Consider the following 22904-nt stretch of genomic DNA (forward strand, 5'->3'; position numbering starts at 1 on the left):
AATTATTCGTATCTAATAAGGTATCATTAAAATAAAAGAGAAAAACAAAAAATACATAGAAATTGAACAATGAAAATAGTACATGTTAGCTAGCTAGTTCCATCTTAAGATTCAACACCTCACCTATATACCGTCTGACTAGAGGGGGAGGGGTGCATGGGGGCTGTAGGATATTGTGAGGACCCGTAGAGGAGCTACAATAAATAATTTACATTTTAAAACAATTAATAAAATAGCTTTATTAGAGGCTCAAACTGCTTGTATTTCCGTGTAGTAATCGTTTTAAGCAATGACGTCATTACCAGAGCTCAAGCCGTCAAAATTACGGCTCTGGGAGATCTAATTAGTAATTTTAAAATTTTGATAGACATAGTGTTAAAGCCCCTGTTCTTTTTGAGTGGGTTAAATATTGAGGATTGGAGTTTTGCATCGCATCAACAGTGCGTTTCGCTGACGTCTCTCCGCACCGGAAGGTTGGTTGCATTAATACGTCACCCAAAAAAAAAAAAACCTTCTCCAGGGACCACTAACTACTGAAAATGGGTGCCTGAGTGGACCTACGCCAGCAAGTGTTACGTAAGATAGCATGTTTTAATTGTAAATAAAGGTCAAATAAATCACGTTGCATTTAAAAAAAAAACAATTCTTCGTTCTTACATTGCTTTCGAACCTATCATTACATTTAATGAGCTTGATCCTGAATCTCTCCTTAAAAGATGTTGTTCCTGTTGTGTCCAAAAGAGGGCAGCAGGGCAACAATAAAGAACGCACATGATGGCTCGACTTGCCCCTGCCAAAAAAAAAAAAAAAAAAAAAAGTGTTGGACATTTAATTAGTGAGGAAGATCGGATGCCAAAAACAGTGTGCCTGCCACGCTATCATCATCATGCCTTCATTATCAGCATAACAAAAAACTATCTTTCACTTTGAAAGGATCCTGTGATTTCTGGGCTTAAATCAGCAGGGAGGCACCCAGCGGGAAGTTCCCCTCATTTCGTTGGGGCATTTTGGAAGGTTCGACACGCTGCTTTGGAATGACAAGCTCCAATCCTTTTTGGCAGCCTTTTTAAAATTCTGCCTGCACACTGAAAATGTCACCTTGAGTTTTCATGTTCAAGTAAATGCACAGGTGGGCACTTGCAAAAAATTGTCAACCATCAACGGGTTGTGTGGTGGGGTGAGGGGGCGCATAGGGTGAAATTCCGGGCAGGTGTTTATTTATTAAGGTGGGCTCAAGTGTAAGATTCAATCAGTCCCGACCCACAGGGCTGCGTCCTGCTATTATATTCAGGTACTTGCAATACCTGTGTTGAGATTGTGAACCAAAACCATGAAACCGTGGTGAGATAGCAAAAGCTATGTTTTTTTTTACATGAATACCACGACATCATAGGAGCGTGACATGGCCATATCTCTCTTGAGAGATATAGGTATTGTAGTTTATTTTACAAATACTGCTCCTGCTGATACGTTCGGGGTTTTTTTTTAGTTGTTTTTAGTTCGGACCAATCAGGCGTTGTTTAGGGCGGGACATGCAGCTGTGACGAAACCAGGAAGTGCCGCAGCCGGGGGGAACAAACAAACCTAACATGGACGAATGGACACAGGTACAGGTACTTCGTTCGTGCCCCCCCCAAAAGACAAGACCGATGACATTTTCATCCGTTGCTGTGATTGGTAAAAACAAACGCGCACAAGACGCCGCATCATCCAATCAGCTCGTCCCTCCTTTCCCGAATGGATCTGCTGAGTGAAGTTCCAGACTGATAATGTGCAGAACTCATTGTGAATCACAATTATCAATCTGGCTATTGGCAGGTTAGGAGGCCATTGCATCCTCAGTTTCTCTATACTGTAGTACAGGGGTCTCCAAGTTGGGTCCTCGAGAGCCCCTATCCAGCCTGTGTTCCATGTCTCCGTCCTTCAGCACAGCTGAATCTAATGATCAGCTAATCAGCAAGCTTTGCAGAAGCCTGATAACGATCCCGATCGTGAATCAGGTGTGTTAGTGGAGAGAAACATGGAAAACAGGCTGGATAGGGGCTCTTGAGGACCCAACTTGGAGACCCCTGCTGTAGTACATTGCCATTTTTTTAACCCCCATCTGAGCCAATCTTAAGGGATTTGGAAAATTTACAAAATAGCTGAATTTAACTGATTTAGGTTGCACAGGAAAAAAAAGGCTATTAGTCTTCTATTTTCACTCTATCTTTTCTTCCCAGTCTTGACCTTTGTCATGGCGACAAACCAAAATTTATCATGTGATTTTGTAAATGTATTGAAAGAGAATAAAGTTGCAACAATACAATGAAATAACCTGTAAATGTACGACAAATAAAGTGCAAGACAAAATATGGATTTAAATAGCATAAACTGCTGTACTGTTGAGAGAAAAAAGAGAAAAAAGATGGGTTACTGAATATATATGTAAAATATGCGTATTGAATAAACGTATACAATGTAAATGCAGTCGTGCCTATTCTTAGGGGTAATTAATTATAGTTGCACCATGACTTTATGTTTCAATGCCCATTGACGAGTGATCCTACTTACAGTATGTGTGCATCTTGGCCACCAGGGGGCAATACAATGCAGTCAAACATAACCCATGAGAACTAGTTTCACAACTAAGTGATTCGCTAAGTTGCAGTAATAGGTTGAAAATTTGTCCGAAAAGCCTCAAGATTATTGTGCCTAGTGGCGGTCCTGCCATTAGGCGGATTAGGCAAATCCTAGGGGCGCTCGTGAGCAAAAGTGGCGACAGGGAGAGGTGAAGTTTTTTTTTTATTATTATTATTTTTTATCCTTTGTAAAGCAAAGCCAGCCAACCACATACCTACTTTCAGATGTAGCTTTGATTGACAACTACGGCTAGCCAATGACAATCGGGATGGGAGTTGGGGGGGTTGGCACGCTCTGGAGACGTGCATTAGCCAAATTTACTTCCGGGTTAGATAGTAGTGCGCTTTTGCCGGCCGGTGTCGGTACCATATGTGTTCGGCCTGCCATATCTATTCGGGGTCCTTCGCCTACAGATGACGTTACGCTACAGGATTGGCTGAGACGTTTTACGCTACAGGATTGGCTGAGATGTCGACGATTGTGATTGGTGAGGCAACTTTCCAGTCGTTGGAGGGAAAACACAATTCTGAGGAGGTGAAACATGGATGATTTTTATGAAGAAATTCATTATTATTTATCTTACGGGACTTATCATAGCCGCACTTCTGCATCAAAGTGTTCGGCGACCCGAAAGGCAACGATTCGTACCGCGTCAAAATCCTACACAATTCAAAGTAAGTAACGTTTTGACTTTTCTTTTTTTTATTTACAACAAATGGAAGCCGTTTAATTCTTCAGCTGCACCTATTTATTTAACTACGCGTACCCTCAGTAATTGTTTTTCTTCGACTTTAGATGAGAAGTTATATTACAGATTCAAGGGCAAGCTCCGATTGATCGTGTATCAGTCACAAGTCAGAGATATTTTAACCATCTGCCACGACAATCTGGGCACTGGGGGTCATCCAGGAAGACGCCGTACAGTGGAAAAAGTATTAGCATCCTACCACTGGAAAACCCTCAGGGAAGATGTTAAAAAATGGGTAAATTGTTAGTTTTATTGTTGTAGCTGTTATTATTATTATTGTTATTATTATTATTATTATTATTATTATTGTTGTTGTTGTTGTTATTATCATTATCATTATCATCATTTTGGGGTGACTTAATTCGACTGGTATAATTCTCATGGCAAAATGAGCTATGCTCATTGTAGCTGCTTCCTTAAATCTGATGAAATTTTTTTGCTGCATCTTACTCAGTAAATATATAGTAAATATATAGTCCCTACTTTGCTCCAAATATACACTATACTTGTGAGGAAACTAGCAGAAATTAATTTATTTATTTTTAAGGTTGATGAGTGTCCTCGCTGTCAGAGGCATGAAAAAATAAAAACGGTTGCACCTGTCCTTCATCCAATTGAAGTGAAGGAAGCATGGAGTGTTCTTGGGATAGATCTAATTGGTCCCCTTCCTACCACCACAAAGGGCAAAAGGTAGCGTGAGTGAGTGAGTGAGTGAGTCAGTGAGTGGGTACATTTGAAATTGATAAATGCAAAATATTTGGGTGAAAAGAACATAGAACATGGCTGTTATGGATGTAACAGATGGTTTGAACTATCTGCATTTTTATATTGCAGGTTCATTTTGACAGCCACAGACCTTTTCACCAAGTGGGTTGTAGCGAAACCTCTTTACACTAAAACTGCCATTGAAGTGTAAAAAAAAATTGTTAACATTCTCCTTGACTTTGGACTTGTTGAGAAGATCATTACTGACCAAGGGCGAGAATTTGTAAATGAGGTACAGTTGTGTATTTGAAAACAAACGTTGTATTAGTGACATATAATATTTGGAATGAATCATACTGAATCTTTGAAGAGATGGGGTCATGCCTGCAGGTCAACCATGGTGTTTTTGAGGCTTTGGGAGTCAGACACTGCATTACCTCAGCATACCATCCCCAATCCAATGGACAGGACGAGCGCACTAATGCCAACATAAAGGCTGCACTCTCTAAATACTGCGGGGAGGATCAGAAGGATTGGGATGTCCATCTAAGGGGAATTGTGGCAGCTATTAACACATCGAAGCAGGTAATAATTGTAATAGAATGTTTGATGGAACCAGTTTCACAAAGACAGAGCAACTGTAAAATTATATCGATTTGTCCTTTTTTTGTGTGTCTAACAGCGATCAACAAAATACACACCATACTGTGCTCTTTTTGGAAGACACCCTCGCACACCAGGTGTAATAAACGTCACTCAAGAAGAGGGGTGTGACAAAGGTGTTGTGGTGGTCAAAGAAACCGAAGAACAGCTGGAGGACAAAATTGCAGAAGTTGCCAATCTGCATGCAAAGGTGATGATAAAATGGAAATGCTCGCATCTAAAAACGCTAACTATGACATCTAAACCATTTAATATTTTCTCAGGTTTACCAGAACATTCAAAACGCACAGGCCAGACAGAAGAAGTCGTATGACAATAAAAAAAGACTGAATGTGAAGGCTTTTAACCTTAAAATTGGTGATGAGGTCCTGAAAGCAAACAAAAAAAAGGAAGGCCGAAAAGGAGGGCGATTGGAGGCAAACTGGTCTGGACCATACCTAATCGCGTCACTTTCAGAGAAAGGGGTGGCAACACTTTCATACACAACTGGGGCTCTCCTGAAACAAAGCATAAATGTTGCACACCTGAAGCCATTCATCAGGCCGAAGTTGAGAGGTATTATAATTACTGTTAAAAAGACACTGCAGTAGAAAACTTGATCTGCAATACTTGCATAATAATGTTTTCTTAATTCCTCAAGGTGACAGTCTCCAAGGTGACAGTCTCCAAGGTGACAGCCTCCAAGGTATGCACATAATTAAATGTGTTTTGTTTAGGTCATAGCCAGGGGCTATGTCGGTAAAGAACAAAACCTAACTATACTCCAGATGTCACTTTTTGTTTTCAAAAAGGATTATTATTTTAAAGTGTTCTTTAATCACCAATAGTTGAGCAGGTGCCAATTTCTGGTAAACTACTCCTACATGAATCTCTACATGACCACGACTATTGGCTTGGCCTGGGATATTTGAAACCTATCAAGCCTGTTCAAGACATGCTGGTGGGTACAATATACTGTGTATGTGTGCACTTCTATTTAGGTTTTGAATACGTATTGTTTCGATTTCACTTTGTTTTATGTATTTTTTTTTCTCAATATAATTGTAGCTCGATTATGTGCTTGACAAGAAACGCTCTGGTGCAGAGATTCTTGTCAAGGATGGGGACATCTGTCTAACACGGCAAGACTTCTGGAGCTTGGGTCTTCCTCAGTATATGGAATCCAATGTAAGTATTTTAAAAATATATTGTTTTGGGCTACAGAAGACTGCACATAGTACTTCACTGTACTTCTGACACTCTGTTGCAGATTGGAAACGCATGCTTCAAGCTCATTGAAGAAGCTGCCAAAATACACGTATGGTTTTGTCATGTATTAAAATCTGCATTTGTAAAAGTAGGCCCTTATACTGTAGTTATCTTATTGTTACTGTTTTTCCTCAAAATAATGTATTGGTATTCTAAATAGTTAAACATAGCTGCTGTTTAAGCCTGTTTTCCATGATAAATATTTTTTTTTATTGTTGTTGTCGTTGTTTGTTTGTTTGTTTGGTTGGTTGTTTTTGAAAATCAATGCAGGGAAACGACATCCACATTGTGGACATGTATGTTGTTCCAACATGGAAGGACAAACAAGTGGACCCAACAGATGCTCTTCCTGTAGGTTCTTATTACTTGTGATCGTCTATATTTGTTGACATAGCTTGACATACATCTTTGCAAATTCACTTCTTTAAAATGCCAGTGTGACATAATTTCCAAACACTTACTAATCATTCCTGCCTGGAGTCGACAACCTGGAAAAGCAGATCACTATTTACTTTGCGTGAGTCTATTTTGAATGCTTTCAGCAATTGAAGATTTTTTTTTTCAATTATTATTCTTAACATTTTTACAGTTTCTGCTGTATGTAATGTATGTTCTTTTGAAAACGATTTGCAGGTACTGAAGCCAGCACAAAAAGAACTGTATTTGCTGGACTCACTTAAACCAGATGGCTTTGGCGACCCTAATTTCCATACCATCTTTAGGTTTTGCAACATAACAATCAGCCCTGTTCTGTGGCTTGTTCTGCATGAATTCAAAAGTATTCATAGTATCCACAAAATGCAAGTAAACAGCTAATTGGTCTGATCTACCACAAAACCTAATTTTTAACCATTGCTTCACATCTGTCAGGTCTGATTGACAGTACTATGAATTCTAATTTGGGCATGCGTATGTTTGAATCTTCAAGCCTCGTTCAAAGGCTGTTTTAAAGGTTAGCCTCGTTCAATGGCTATATAAGGTATACTCTTGTTAAAGCCCTGAAGCCTTGCTATTTCTGATGATTTTTACAGTAACCTAGCTCATCACATTAATCCAGGCCAGTGGACAATTAAGTTTGGCAGAGATATTCAGGTACATCTAAGTACATTGGATTGTATTTTAAGACATTGATTTTACAATAAGACTGCTATATTTGTTCTTTAATATCTTCATAAACAGGGCTTTCCAAACCAAACAAGTGGCGACAGTTGTGGCATTTTCATCTTGATGGTAAACATTTTTCTGTCTGTTTAAATATGTTGTTGGTAATATATTCTTAAATGCTTGAACATATCTTTGCTTTTTGCAGTATGCACTCAGCATGAGCACAGGTGTGCCATTTTTGTTCACTGAGGTGGGTATTTATTTTAATGACATAGAAGGAAGTTCAGAAATTGATCATAAATTAAATTTCCTATACAACAATGTTTATAGTTGGCCAATCATAAACCAGAAAGTGTGTTGTTGTTAGCATGATATTTAAGATAATGTCTTTTAGGGGGATATGGCACACATCCGCAAATGGTGGTGCATCAGCCTGATGGAACGGTTCCAGATTGATGGGTAATATAATCTTTCTAATTTAATTTACTAAAGTACTTTCCAATTGGTTAACTTTTTTTTATGTCACTAATACATCACTTACAGCCATGGACAAAGATTGGCATACTGGACCAATGAGTCCAGAGCCTTGCTCCAAGGGTCACTGGAACCAATTTTCAGGATCCCAAAGGCCAGAAAGCGAGGCCATGTGGAAAGCTTGGCAGTAACACCAAGTGTACCGGTACTTATAACTGAGTCATGTGGAAAAATCAGATTATTTGAAACAAGTATTTTATCATCCTACCTACAAGCTTGCTTGCTTGTACCTGCTTAATCACTGGGTCACTAATTGTTTTTTTTTCCTCAAAGGTTGAATTTGAAAAGGCCAACAGGTGCTTCATATTGCAGGTAATCTGAATTTAATATTTTATGCTCAACAAAGCGTCTGGTAAATGTTTTATTGTAATAGACATTTTACTTTAATTTTCCAGGTTTATGTGTTTGACAGATTTTGCCCACTCACTCTTAAAATTTTGGTTTTATTGTGCCTGACCTATATTTTACAGTTGCCAGTATGTATCCTGTCAGACATACTTAAAGAAGTGGTCCTCATTGAAGGAGATGGAGCAATCCTGAAACTCGCCGTCGTGTGCACTGCATTCAGGAACACAGTCTCCACTGTCAGCTTCAGGAGACAGGCACATTTCCAGTGGCTTGACAGTAAAGCCTTAAATTAAAGCTACACAACACAGTTTCATGTTTTTACCAACTCTAATTGAAATGTTCATTTTTGCTTCACAATTTATTTTCCACAGGTGTTGCTCCATGGAACAAGTATTCTGCTTCCCATGTTAATGAATTTTATACAATGTACAAGATTCAGAACTGCTGGGAATGTGGAATCCCTTATAAAAACAGCAGTCCTGGTATATAGCTTTCAGTGGATATTCTTAATTATGTTATAGAGCATGGTCTTCTCCGTGTATTCCGGTCTCCTCCCACATTCCAAAAGACGTGCATGGCAGGTTAATTGGGTGCTGTGAATTGTCCTTAGGTGTGTGTGGGGGTGGTTGTTTGTCTCTGTGTGCCCTGAGATTGGCTGGCAACCAGTACAAGGTGTACCCCGCCTACTGCCCAAAGCCAGCTGAGATAGGCTCCAGCACCCCCGAGACCCTTGTGAGGAATAAGCAGTCAAAAAAATGGATGGATGTTTTTGAGCATTGATGTTCAGTGTCATAAGTAGTCATAGAACATGCCATGCCGTCATTTGCCATTGGTCAGTATGATTGTTTATATAATCTGTATGGTATTTCAATCTTATTCACAGGATATGTTGGGACAGGGAAAAGAGGAGTACTACAAGCCTTTTACTCGGAAAACCCTCATCCGGGGTACTGCAGTCTCGTCTGCAGCCAAATGCAATTGGTAAACAAAAGTTTAACACTCTCAAAAACAAACACTGGATGACCTGATTAAAAGATTTACTATTACTCAAAGTGACACAGCAAAGAACATCTTTGTCGTATTTGAGTCAACTCTTTTTTTCAAATGCACATCAAGTATGTTACTAGAATTGTGTTTTTGTTTTTTCTTTCACCTCCGTAAATCAATAAGCGCCATCCCATTTGATCCGCTAGTGACACACAGGTCATAATTCATGTGTTTTGTTACATCTCACCGTGGCTATTCTAATGTATTGATCTCTGGTCTTCCCTTGTCTAGGATTAAAGGTTTGCTGTGAAACCCTTTCAGACTTGTTTGTTGTTGTTTTGTGGATAAAGGAAGAAAATTCTGAACATATAAAGAAAAGTTGTGCATTCATTCATTCATTCACGTGTCATTCATTGATTTGTTAATGAATTTTACATCTTTAAAGAAAAAGTAAAATGTGCTACTGTAGTTGATTAAGTTAACTTGTGAGTTTCTCAAGTATTAGGTTATAGTAAATGTTTTGACTTTACGGTAGTAGGCCATTACCTTTGATTAATATTTATATCAATAGTCCATGAGACACACATGCAGGTTACAAATAAATTCGTAGTTACCTAATAACCTAAGGCTGAGTACAGAACATATTGGTGAGGAAATGTCACATCTCAGGCAATAATTGCATCATTTCATTATCATCATCATAGTAATTATTTTCTGCAATACGCACGACCCTCCGCACTTCATAGTGCAGTGTCACCTCTGAGGTGACATTGGCAAGAAAATATTAAAGATGTAATTTAAATAACAAAATGTATGGGCTGAGGTTGCAAAACCGTAAATAAACCTAAGTATAAAAGCAGGATACTTTAAGATTGAATAACTAATGAAATAGATTGGAAAAAATACATTAGAGAAGATAAATATAAAAGAATGGAGGTCAAATAGCACATAAATGCAGGAAGGAAAACTAATATTTACTCAAATCAATTTACTGCGATGGGGCGAAATATTGTCAGTTGACGTGCTAATGTGTTCCTATAATCATTACGACTGTTATTTGTGATGTATTGTGATACGTGAACAGGAAAATTAGGAAACCAAACCAACGTGAACACATTTGACACTGCTCGCTTGCTGTACTGACGTCATCGGCAAGCGCCGACCAGACGCAAAGGACCCCGAATAGATATGGCAGGCCGAACACATATGGTACCGACACCGGCGCTGACTCAATGACCACCAAATGCCAAACCTCAATCCAGGATGACACAGTTGACTTTGCTGGGAATCCTGCGTCCACTGGTCCACTAAACAACGTTTACAAGTGAGTGGCAAACTTTTGTTTTGATTCGTCAAGCCACACAGCACGGGCGAATTGTAGCAATACACAGTTTGCGGTTAACAGACCCACGGAGTCACACAAACACAACATCTTTGGAACATAACATTATTTATCACTAAAGCACAGTTGCAGTACAATGTAAGTTGAATTCTCTTTTTTTATTGCCAAGTTTGTTAATGTTGATGACTGTCACTAGGTTCTAATGAAAAAACAGCACTTTACACATCCTTTTGGATTGATATTTTGCTTAGTTAGCACTACCAGAAATCCTGCCTAGGGTGCCAATTTGCTTAGGAACGCCACTGAGGCAATTATTGTTCCTCAGGCTGAATATTGTAACTTTTCGGCAAACGTCGAGGCGATTACCGAGCCGTAAATTCTGATGCTACACCGTGACGTTAAAAGCTACTGTAACCTGACCCAGATGATCTTATCTTTGCAAAATTTCACATATTTGATGACAGTCCAGGCCTGGAGACATCTATAAACTTATTTTTCACTGTAGTAGTCGTGCTGTGAGTTTCTGTTGCCTTGGAAAGACATTGTTCGCCAAAATAAATGAAAGAACGCTGATTTTTGAGGGTCGTCACATGGACGAAAACTCGTGAAATTCAGACTTGGCAAAATTATCAATATGGCTCAAAAATAGCTCAGTAACTCCCCCTCCAAATTTTCAACAAAGCAGCCCCTGTAGTACGTTTCACTTAGATCTACGAAAAGGTGCTGAAATTGGTAAAATTACACCTTCATTCTTATGACATTGTGACTTTTACCAAACCTATTATACATAACTCAACCCCCAGAATTAAACCCTATCGAGAATGCCTTTTACCACCCTACCAAAAACAACAATGCAATGACCAATGACAAGTTATACCTGACCTTACCACAACCCAAATGACTTCAGTCACAAATTGAAATTTGTTCTGTCAATGTTATCTCAGTTTTTAAATTCAACAACTAGACTTCACCATTACCCAGTTGGTGACTTCATAAGTTGACACTTTTACATCCGTGTCGTGCGTCTGGAGTCATCTCGTCAAATTGTAAACCTTTCAGATCCGCGCCTGCACGCACGCATACGCGTAGCAGATTAGCAAAGCTGATTTATTGGCTGTAAAATGTTAATACAGCTTTGAGCCGCTTTCATGAATTGTTAATTAAGGCTCCGACAGGCTCGTCACCTAAAATGTTAATGAGGTGAGACTACAGTGTCAGGGCCACCAGGTCTCGACGAGCCGATGAGCAAATACAGCAGATGAGCTAAAGCGTGCTATAATAAGCAACGCTCGTGGCAGCCTTTCTTGGACATAACCTCATGAAAATAATGAATGGGACTATGTGAATTAATCATAACGTGAATAATATATACAGTACCTTAACCTTTACCATATATGCTCAGTTCTACTTTGGGAACCGACCGATATTTGGGTGTCCAAAATGGATGTCATAGTAATGAGGACTTGTTAATAATAAAAGTGTTTAAATCAAATGTTGTTGCAGAATATAATTTACAGAGAACTATTAGAGCTACTCTGGAAAGACAAAACAAGCAAAACAAACACACACACAAAAAAACAATATAATAGAAATGCTGTAAATATATAACTTTTCCTTGAAAAGTTGAAAAAAAGCCTTGGTCAGAATCTTCTTTATGCATGGGAAAATGCAATAGAATGGTGTCAAGTATTGGACCTTGGCCTACAGAGGCCATGAAAGAAAGAAACATGTTCTTTTAATTCCATAAAGTGTATTCTTCTCTGGCCATGAACTGTCTCCGCCTTACACAATACGAGCCTGTTTAATTCTCAGGGCAGTGAATCGATCGCAACTGGACTGTTCGACATTTGGCCTCTCATCTGAGCAGGCTTGGAATGTGTAGAAACAAAGTCAATTAGCCTCTATGGCAGAGGTACACACCAACCAAGAATGGATTCACTCTTTTTAGATACAAAACAAGTGTTTTTAATATAGATTGACCAAAAGCCTCTGCCAGGCAATGACAGGCGTTGGGTGGCAACTTAGTCATTCAGTTGTAACAAATAGCTGGCACCTGACAGCCAAAAGTGGCTATGTAGAACTTGAAAGACTTCACAAACAACCTGTTTGTGGAACAACTGTGGCGTGTTGCAAACGGGGCCGGGCGAATTTGCCACTCACTCACTCACTCACTCACTCACTCACTCACTCACTCACTCACTCACTCACTCACTCACAGAAGCTTAAATGTGTGAATGAGTGAGTGAAAAAAATAAATAATCCGTGCGTGATTTCAAATTGCCGCGGGAGTGACGTCACGCAGCCGGCAAATTCGCCCGGCCCCGTTTGCGACACGCCATCCCCCGCTCTGCGATTGGCTGGAGGGTTGTAAACACTGTCTTTCCACAGAAACATCCCGTTTACAAAACAAACAAAATGGCAAAATACAGGCTGGGGAGGTGGGGGTTCAGGACAAAATCACCAGCGGAAATGAAGACAAGCCCTGATCTGTAAATTGAGAAGTAGTTTGTTTGTTTAAATCCTGTACAGTGATACCTCAGCTCACGAACATAATTGGTTCCCAGAAAGTGTGTGTAAGGCGAAAAGTTCTTCTTCCGAACATTTATTTCCCATAAGAAACCATTAAAATGAGAATAATCCGTTCCCAGAGGTCCCTATAAAACATAATACTCTACTAAATAAGCCTTAAAGCTACACAAAAATAAACCTTATTTTATGTATAATAAATGTGCTATTGTATTGTAATTAAAGAAATAAACTGTACTGTATAATAAAGTCGTTTTATTTACCTTTGTGATGGTAGTTCTTAAGGATGGTAGCAATGGTAGACTTACTTCATTCGCGAGCGTTTCACCGCGTAGAGTGTTTATGGAACGGTTGTTGCTCATTCGCGCGCTTTCGTGCTCACCGGAGCGGAGGAGGCGTGTCCCTTGGTGAACAAGGAAGTGGAGCACTTTAGCGAGTCAACAAAAAGTGAGCACCGCCAACTACTTTCACCTCTTTCCTGGGACTAAACTGCCGTGGCACTATTTTCTCCTTTTTTGAGGTACGTGATAGCACTTTCGCTTTTTTTAGTGGCGCAAACTCCATTGACTACAATGCAAACGCGCCGCCGTCCCTCGCCGTCCCTCGCTTTTGGTGAGAACGCAGCATTAGGCTTAACACTAGCCTGTGGTGGGGTCTTTTTCGGTCCCATAATAGCAAAAGTACACTCAATATGGTCCAAAATGTCTATCAAACACAAACCGCGTCCGCACTAAAAGAAAGGGGGCGACGAACTGGGACGCCGTGAGCGTGCGTCAGCTTCTCGTGGCCGCCACCGTGGTGCTGTTCGACCGCGTGGTTTGGTTCGTCCGCCGAAAACTAGTTCGTCAGCAGAGACTGTATGCTCACGAATTTAATGTTCGTGAGGCGAAAAGTTCGTGAGCTTAAGCGTTCGTCAGCCGAGGTATCACTGCATTTAAAAAGTGCCTTTTCCAGAGTGCAACCGGCAGACTCGGCCTTTAAGCTGGAGTTGGATGTCGGTCGTTACCGAGTGACGTGTTTCCATCTCTCATCACCCATCACGTGCCATTCGCTACCCTTGACCTTTGGATTCGTGAGTACTAGCAAACCCACGCACGTGCCAATTTGTTTTTTGCTTGCATTGCAAGTGAAGGGGCCAGTTTTTATGTTTGTAAGATCACAACACACCCGAGCAACAACAGGCCTGCAACGATAACTGGACTATATTTTTTTTCTAGGACAAATTTGCATTTACCAATTGACACACTTTTTTCCCCCATTTAATTGTCTTTTATTATTTTTGCTTACTAAAATGGTCCATACTGTTTGCAATTGAATTTACTGTGTTTGTGTATTTCTTTTAACTGGTACATTGATCTAAGCAATATTCCCCAGTACTTTAATTATTATTCTTAGTGGGTAAAATAGGTAATTTAATAATATTTTTCCTGCTAAGTGGAGGCACCGCCAAATTCTAATTTACGCCAAACTTCAGATCTTTCTATTATTGTATCTCCTGTTTGAATTGAAGTGAATTGAATTAGTCGTTAAAGTTCCCAGGACCCCGCTCAGAGTATAACAACTAGTGTTGTTCCGATACCGATACTGGTATCGGCAGAGGTGCCGATACTGCATTAAAACAGTGGTATCGGTATCGGTAACTACTCACAAGTAACATGCCGATACCATTAATTCCAATGCTAATATAGGATTTTGGATGCAGCATCTTGTGTCTTGCTGATTCACAACATTCACTGATATGTGACATGTTCACTGCATGCCGATCTAAGATATCCTATTGGCCCTTGAATGCTCTGAACCAACGTCAGGACAGCTTTTTCATGTTGAGGAAAAAAAAACGTAAGTATCGGTATCGTATCGGTATCGGCCGATACTGCAAACCTGGGTATCGGTATCGGGAGCCAAAAAACGGTATCGGAACAACACTAATAACAACCCCATTGACAAGTGTTCATTCCATAGATACATGAGACGGGTGTTACAACATTAACACAAAATAATTGGAATAAAATAAACTGTAATTCTTAGCTAACCCATTCAAATCTGACATAAGAGTGGAACATTCCTGTTCTTACAAGATGACCAAGTTTGTCCTTTATTTAGTGTTTGAATGTTTGATCGACCAACTGTTGAGTTGATTATTATATTACAAAAGTGGTAAAAGTTTTTGTATACTGTAATTCTTCATCTAGGCCATCTGACGTTGGAGTAGAGGTGGGATAATTGCCGGATGATGCGTAGTCAGTCGTAGTCGATAGACTTAATGCTATAGTTACACACTCACTAACTTACGTGCGTGTCCAAACTTTTGATCAGACACATTCTTTACTAAAGTGTCCTCACTTATTAAACAAAATTGACCTTCCGTCATTCACTCTTTTGAAATGCAGTCTTTCAATCGTATTTCTTTCAGTAAAAAAAGCAACTTTCCCTCTTCACTCCATCAGTCATAACTGCACCAAGGACTCGGCTGAATCATGTTGTCGTGACGTAACCCTGTTCAAGAGTTTGTCCTTTTGTTGCGCCGTAGGAGCAGACACTTTTTCCATCTGTGCTTTTGTGTGCAAATGTGTGAAGAGAAAGAAGAAACCCTGAGTTGACTCTTAGATGCCAACGCGCTTGTAAAACTTCCCACTTTTGCATCACTGAGTACTCACAGAAGTTGCTTTGAAATGATTGATGTAGTAGGTACTTGACGAAATATAAACATTCCGATGCATTATATATATCGGAATCTCTTTGAATAATGTTAATACAGTGCAGCAATAAACGCAGTCATAAGTCCAGGTTTTAGAATAAGAATGAATTTTAATGTGACTCAAATCTCAATATTCTTCTCCATGTACTGGATGATGTTTTATGTTCTTTTTTTTTTTTTTTAAACATCATGTACTGAATGATAATGTTTCACTATGTTATTTTGAACACAAAAGTTATGGTGTTTGATCCCAGTGGCCCTTGCATATCCCATGCTGTTAACTTGGCGCCCTGGTGTTTTATCTAAAGCCACAAGTCTCAAACTTGGGTTTTAAATTGGGCAGTGATTTCAAATTCTTCTTTCTCACCAACACATAGAAACAATAATCCATGATTTCATAAAAGCTCGACTGTAATGCACTTTATTTTGGAGTCAGCCAGTTTGCTGACTATTAAGATGTACATGGGAATTTCAATTCACTGAAGATGTTTATGAGAGTAAACTGGACTAAAAAGTCTTGTTTGTGTTGTTGCTTATTAAAAACAGAAATCCAGTCATAAATGATTCAATTTGTCTTGGAAAAAAACAGTTTCCGGTCGAGTGGTTGCTGTGAATTGCAATTTCTTGGCTTTTCACTGTACAGCAGGGGTGTCCAAACTTTCTTTTGAGGGCCGCATACAGAATAATCGAATGATGCTGGGGCCATTTTGAAATCGTCTGACATTATTAAACACGCTAAAACTAATAAGTCGATTAATAATGTACTATATATAGTTTAGCTAGTTATTTTTAAACAGGACAGTTTGGAATTTTTCTTGATTTTGGGGTGGCCCACACCCCTGTATCCCACAAGAATAGATCCGCCCCATCTCTGAACCAATCTCCACATTCAGAATCCAATTAAGAGTAGTCGGTAATAAAATGACAAATTTTAAATCACTTGAGTATCTTAATTAATCATTAATGTGATGTGTTCACAAATTAGACCTTGACACAAACAGCGGAACATGGAGGAAAACAGTTTTGCTTCTGGACTTAATTAATTCAATTACAAAAATTAATATTTCTGTTTTAGATTTAAATGGTTTCTTTGCACATCTAGAAAACCGAACTCATCACGTCCTCTGCCGTCCTTCACCTCATGCCTGTCTGTAATTAAATCCTGGTTTACTCAAATTTCCTGAAACTTTATCGCAATAAAACTGAAATTATCCTCATACTCCATCCAAAGTTGACAGCTTTTCCCTTATAATTGACATTTCCTCAGTTTCTCCTTCCCCCTAATTAAAGAGTCTGGGTGTCATCCTTGACAGCACACTCTCGTTTCACTTTCACATGAATAATAGTGTTGTTCCGATACTGTTTTTTGGCCCCCGATACCGATACCGATGCCCAGCTTTGCAGTATCGGCCGATACCGATACCATACCGATACTTAAGTTTTTTTTTCTTCAACATGAAAAAGCTGTCCTGCCATTGGTTCAGAGCATTCAAGGGCCAATAGGATATCTTAGATTGGCATGCAGTGAGCATGTCACATATCAGTGAATGTTGTGCACCAGCAAGACACAAGATGCTGCATCCAAAATCCTATATTAGCATTGGAATTAATGGTATCGGCATGTTACTTGTGAGTACTCACCGATACCGATACCACTGTTTTAATGCAGTATCGGCACCTCTGCCGATACCAGTATCGGTATCGGAGCAACACTAATAAATAACATCACTCGGTCATCTTATTTCCATTACAGAATGAATAAAGTATTGAACCATCCATCCATCCATCCATCCATCCATCCATCCATCCATCCATCCATCCATCCATCCATCCATCCATCATCCTTTCACCTGCATATTAATTGGCTCAGTGATACAAATACTCAAGTTTTTTAAAATACATACATAACACAACTTTCTCTGCATCATTCTCAGAAGTTTATCACCCTGTTTCCTCTTGTGCAAACAAAAGGAGCCTCACTTTCCTTTCGGACATCGACGAGACTCTCTATCAAGCCAGCCAACGCTATACACTCCTCTGCTAACGTGACCCCTTAAAAGGAGCAGGGCAATTGGCCACCCTCGAATGGTATTATAGAGACCACACAAACATTTATGAGTAGTCAGTGAACAGTTTAGTTGGTTTCTATGGGAAAAAAAATGTGAGTAGGAGCAGGTGTTGTGATATCATCAGCAACATATCACTATAATCTCGTCTGCCACTTGAATCGGTATTGTCAGGTTGACGTCATTATGAGTTGACTGACATTCCTCCCCTTTTCTGAGCGTATTCTCATCGTGCTCCTGCACTTCCAAACACCCCTCTGTGACTGATTTTTTTTTTTTCGCTCCAAGCCGAAAACAGCAGCTGCCGTCATCGTCTTGTCAGTAAAAGTTTCGACAGCAGGGGGCCAAAAAGTGGAACGAAAGGATTGCCGGCGGATCCATTCCGGTGTGAACGATATTGATTTCCTGCTGTGTGTGTGTGAGAAAGAGAGATAGAAATCTACCTTTGACAATCGTGGAATCAAACGCTGATGGAATAGCTTAAGTGTTTGTTTTGGGTTTTTTTAACTTCAGAATTTTTGCTTTATCCTGGTTGATTGCGTTTGCAAATGAGAACACATGCAGCCCTTTGAAAAATCTGCAGCGTTATGTGGATGACGTTTACTTGCATACCCAAGGCGTATAATCTTACACCTGATAGATCTTTTTCGTGATGCAAGATGGCGACATTCGTACAGCACACGCATTCATTTATTTATTTATGACCTCTTGAGCTACAACTATCAATGTTTAAATCTTTTTCGGTGTACCTATTAATTGACAAGGGAGCACAAATTTGAAATATTTGAGTCATTTATTTTTATTTGAAGAGCAGTTTTGCTTATCCATGACTTCATTTGAGGAGCAAGTTTGTAATTTATTATTTTTATTATTATTCTTTTATTATTTATTATTATTGAGGACTTTATGAATCAATAAAAATATGACAATATAATGGGATGGTCGAATGTAGGACAGAGGTATTTAATTATAATAATAATAATTGTGTATATATATATATATATATATATATATATATATATATATATATATATATATATATATATATATAACATGCATTTTTATTAAGCATTCAAGTATCTTACTAAAATTAATTTGAATTTGGATAAACTATTTTTGACTTAGTATGTTAAACTTAATAATGAACAACTATTGGTTTCCTTTTTTCTTTTTTTTTTTCTTTTTTTACGCATTAACCATTTTTATCCTTAAATTAACAACATGAGTAGCAGTTAACTGTAAATTCTTGAGTAGAATCTTTTTTATTTTTTTTTATTTTAAGTCTTGATGTGTGCGGTCTGTAACAGATAAACAATCACTTAAGATTGAAATGATGCTTGTGTGTGTACCAGGCCTTGGGTAAATGTTGCCAGGAAACCAGGAAATTCATTTTCTCCCTGGCTCCAAAAGTGTCAGGAACAATATTGCAGCGGCAGACCGACTCCTATCTATTTAGCTAACGGTTCCTTTGGATTCCTGCTCGCTCATACGCCGCCTCCGCTTGTTGTTTTTGGCACGTTTTTATGCACACACACTGCGACCCTCGACGCCGCCCGGCACCAAACATTGACTGATGGCTCGATTTGATTCCTGCCAGGGAGCTTTTGTTGTCTCCGTCTCCCTCCTCAGCGCAGTTGGAAGACAAAATAATTGACTGGCTGTTTATCGGCCAGCTGGTGAACGCGGCTGAGCTTTTAGCACGGAATGAAACAGAATTTTTTTTTTCCCCCTCCATGAAGGCGGTGACAGGGAAAGATGGATTCATCGACATGTGATTATAATTATTAAAGGTATTGAATTTCATTCACATCTTCACCTCAATTGATTAATATCCTTCCTGTCCTGCCTTACAAATGAAGCCAAGGCGTCAGTCAACCTATGGCCTCCTGACGGCAAGCGTTTGCATATCAATAACGTCCCACACACATTCATATTGATACCCCTTTCTATTTTCAGAGACGGTCCCTTGATGGCTCGTCGTTACAGGCGCGGTCAACTGCGGGTCAAATGAAAATGTCAGCGCCGGAGGATGATTGCCCACGCAAATGTCCCCCATTGAGCGCTCAGACTCCTTCGTCATGACGACGAGGGCGAGTTAGCGTTTGACAAGCAGCCCATTTTGGCAACCTTACACGCGTCCTACCATACTCATGAGCCATGTTTTTCTTTTTTTTTTCCCTTCAGAAGTCTATGTTGCTGGGAAAAAGTTTCACAATTTTGCATCGTCTGGGGCAGGGGTGACCAAGTTCGGTCCTCGAGAGACCCTACACAGCCTGTTTTCAATGTTTCTCTCCACTAACACACCTGATTCTTGATCAGGATCGTTATCAGGCTTCTGCAAAGCTTGCTGATCAGCTGATCATTAGATTCAGCTGCGCTGATAGAGGGAGACATGGAAAACAGGCTGGATAGGGGCTCTCGAGGACCAAACTTGGCCAGCCCTGGTCTAAGGGTATCTGCTTTCCAAATTCAAAAGTACGAAGACTGGAATTTGCGCAAAATGGCAGCTGCAAGTCATTATCGCCAGCTTCCTGTTCAATATCGGGCTTTGATCCATGAGACTTTTTTGTGTCTTTTTATGGTTTACATAATTACATGGCCTGCGATTGGCTGGCAACCAGTCCAGGGTGTCCCCCGCCTACTGCCCAGAGCCAGCTGAGATAGGCTCCTGCACCCCCAGTGACCCTTGTGAGGAATAAGCGGTGAAGAAACTGGATGGATGGATAATTACATGGTCACCAAATTCTGTGTTGATTGTCAAAACTGGTGTTGGGGGCGTACCTCTGGTTTATGGCAACTGCCCGCTTTAGACGGCCTGTCTTAGGATATCTACTTACTGCTCATCATGCATACCACCACCAATACTATCCGTTCCAGCAGTTTTAGGGGGTTAATCCACTTCGTTCTCAAAGACCGCACTGCTTTTGGTCAATCCGCTTTTCAAATTTTTTGCCACGAACAAATTGAGCACTCTGCAACAAATAATAAACGTCCTTTTGAATTTCAGGCACGGGTCCTTGAGACGTATTGCTGTTCATCGTGTTATGAAAGACGCACGCTGAATTTCGTCTAACTTTGTCGGCAGGCTCTGGACAACGCAGGCAAAACATCTTTTAGTTTTAGTTTTCGTTTGAGGCTCATTAGGGTGTGTTTGCTTGTAAAGGTTTGCCAAAGTATAAGCCCAAGAATACCACCAAATTCCCACAAATATGGCTGACTTCCTTTTCAATTTTACTGCTGCCTGACCACTGGTTGGGAGCATTGGCCATCCACACACCTGTTTTGTGTTTTGTGTTGATTAGCCTGCCTATTTAGTGGCAGTTGAGAGTACACCAGTTTGTTGGACTAATCCTCTTGCTGACCCCCTTTGCCCAACTAGTCTTGACTTCCCAATTACTTTACACTACTTACCTTACAATTACTTTCCCAATTACTTACAATTACTTCCCTTGTCTTTGATTCCCGTCTCGCCTTAATCTTGTGCTTGTTTGATTTTTTTTGTTTGTTTTTTTTGTAAGTATTACTGTTGGTTAGTTTTCCCTTTTGAAAGTTGTTTTTGTTAGATTTGTTTCCCGTGTTCTGTGACATGCTTTTTCTGTTATTTATTATTCTTGCTATTGCAAGCTGTTTTTGTTAAGTACTTTCACAAATTGTTACTGTGTGTTTTTTGTTTGTTAGTCCTGCGTTAGACTTGCATTTGCAAGTGTACTATTGAATTTTTGCAACTGTGTATTGGAATAAATTTTGTCAAACATTGATTTTCTTGGCCGTGTTTTTGGGATCCTCACACTTGAACACAACAAAAAGGGATTTGGAGAGTGCCCTATTGCCACTGGAATGCCAAAAAGCTACTCTAGTGCCTTAGCTTCACCCGAGTGGTATCACAGTGAAGGTTCAACATGAAAGCCTTGCAGTCTTTTTTTTTTTTTTTTCGTGTCTCCGAGGTAACCAGTCGCAACATGTATAAGCTAGCGAGCCGCCCAGATGAAGAAACCCCTCTACCCTGTAGGCTTATTTCCTACCTTGATAATCCGAGCTCGCCTGGTTCAAGTCGTTTTGAGTGGGAGGCGTCAAGATGAGAGTCGTTGGTCTTTTGCCGTTAGTTGTCAAGCTGTGACCCCTCAGGTGAGCTATATAGCAAATGTAGCGTCCTGGCTTGTGTGAGTTTTTTTTTAATCTTATTTTGTTCATGCTAGTGCTACGTGCTATAACCATCCGGCTATAAAGAAAATCATTTATGGCAAAGGCAGGAAGCTGAGCGTGCACTGTTGAAGTCACAGTTTTATGAGAGTAAGTTGAAGTAATACGGGGATAAAGTTTTAAGATGTTTATCATTGCGCTCAGTAGAATCATACTATTAAACTTAAGAGAATTACACAATGTATTTATAAAAAAAAAAAAAACAAAAAAAAAAACACATAGCCTCTGCTAGCTTTATGCTAAATAATGGAATGGGAAGCTTCATTAGCATCGATGTGGTGATTTTGTGGAGCAATTTGTATCCATCAGGCTAGTGTCAAGCTTTTCCTTCTCCACTTTGATTTGCAAGTTGAAGTAAACAGTCATAGAAATAAGTAAACAATCACCGAAAGTGCAGCTGATGGGCAGCCATGAATTAGCGGTAATGTTCGAAGATGAAGCTATTGTGACGAGAAGTTCCTCACCATTCCTTGTGTGGTGGTATCTCCAAAGCCACAGGGAGTAAATTTAGACAGGTAGAACCCAAGTAATAATGCGGTAAGCATGAAAATACAAGCAGAGTTTGTACAGCCTGCGCACATAGCATCAGCAGTTTAGCTGTTTTAACTAGCCGTGCAGCAGCCGGACCAAAGTAGCAATCAATCGCGTCATCTTTTGATCATGCATAGTTGCAAGTAGCAATGAAGTTTACGCCGTAAGTAAGATCATAATTTGAAAATTACGTTTATGTTATCCCGTGACCCTTGTGAGGAATAAGTGGTCAAGAAAATGGATGGATGAATGGATGTGTATGTTTTTTATGTATAAGATCGAGTCCAGGCTCCAGCCTTCCTGGGTGGAGTTTACATGTTCTCCCCATGCCAGCGTGGATCTTCTCCGGGTACTCCGGTCTCCTCCCACATTCCAAAGACATGCACGGCAGGTTAATTGGGCGCTCTAAATTGTCCCTCAATGTGCTTGTGGTGTGAGTGGTTGTTCGTCTCTCTGTGCCCTGCAATTGGCTGGCAACCAGTTCAGGGTGTCCCCCGCCTGCTGCCCGAAGCCGGCTGGGATAGGCTCCAGCACCCCGCGACCCTTGTGAGGATGAAGCGGTTAAGAAAATGGATGGATGGA

The 22904-nt window shown here is 39.9% G+C and overlaps 1 long non-coding RNA gene across 2 annotated transcripts; it reads left to right on the forward strand.

The window, feature by feature from the left end:
• Positions 1-10114: 10114 nt before the first annotated feature.
• On the forward strand, positions 10115-21349 carry LOC144017866 (uncharacterized). Of its 2 annotated transcripts, XR_013283287.1 has the most exons (3): positions 10115-10283; positions 13782-13899; positions 15241-15596. It is a non-coding gene; the product is annotated as an uncharacterized LOC144017866 (long non-coding RNA). The 2 variants fall into 2 exon arrangements; XR_013283290.1 differs by lacking the exons at positions 13782-13899; positions 15241-15596 and adding an exon at positions 19548-21349.
• The last annotated feature ends 1555 nt before the right edge of the window (positions 21350-22904 follow it).

The sequence above is a fragment of the Festucalex cinctus genome, chromosome 1 (assembly GCF_051991245.1).
Source record: "Festucalex cinctus isolate MCC-2025b chromosome 1, RoL_Fcin_1.0, whole genome shotgun sequence".
Lineage (NCBI taxonomy): Eukaryota > Metazoa > Chordata > Actinopteri > Syngnathiformes > Syngnathidae > Festucalex > Festucalex cinctus.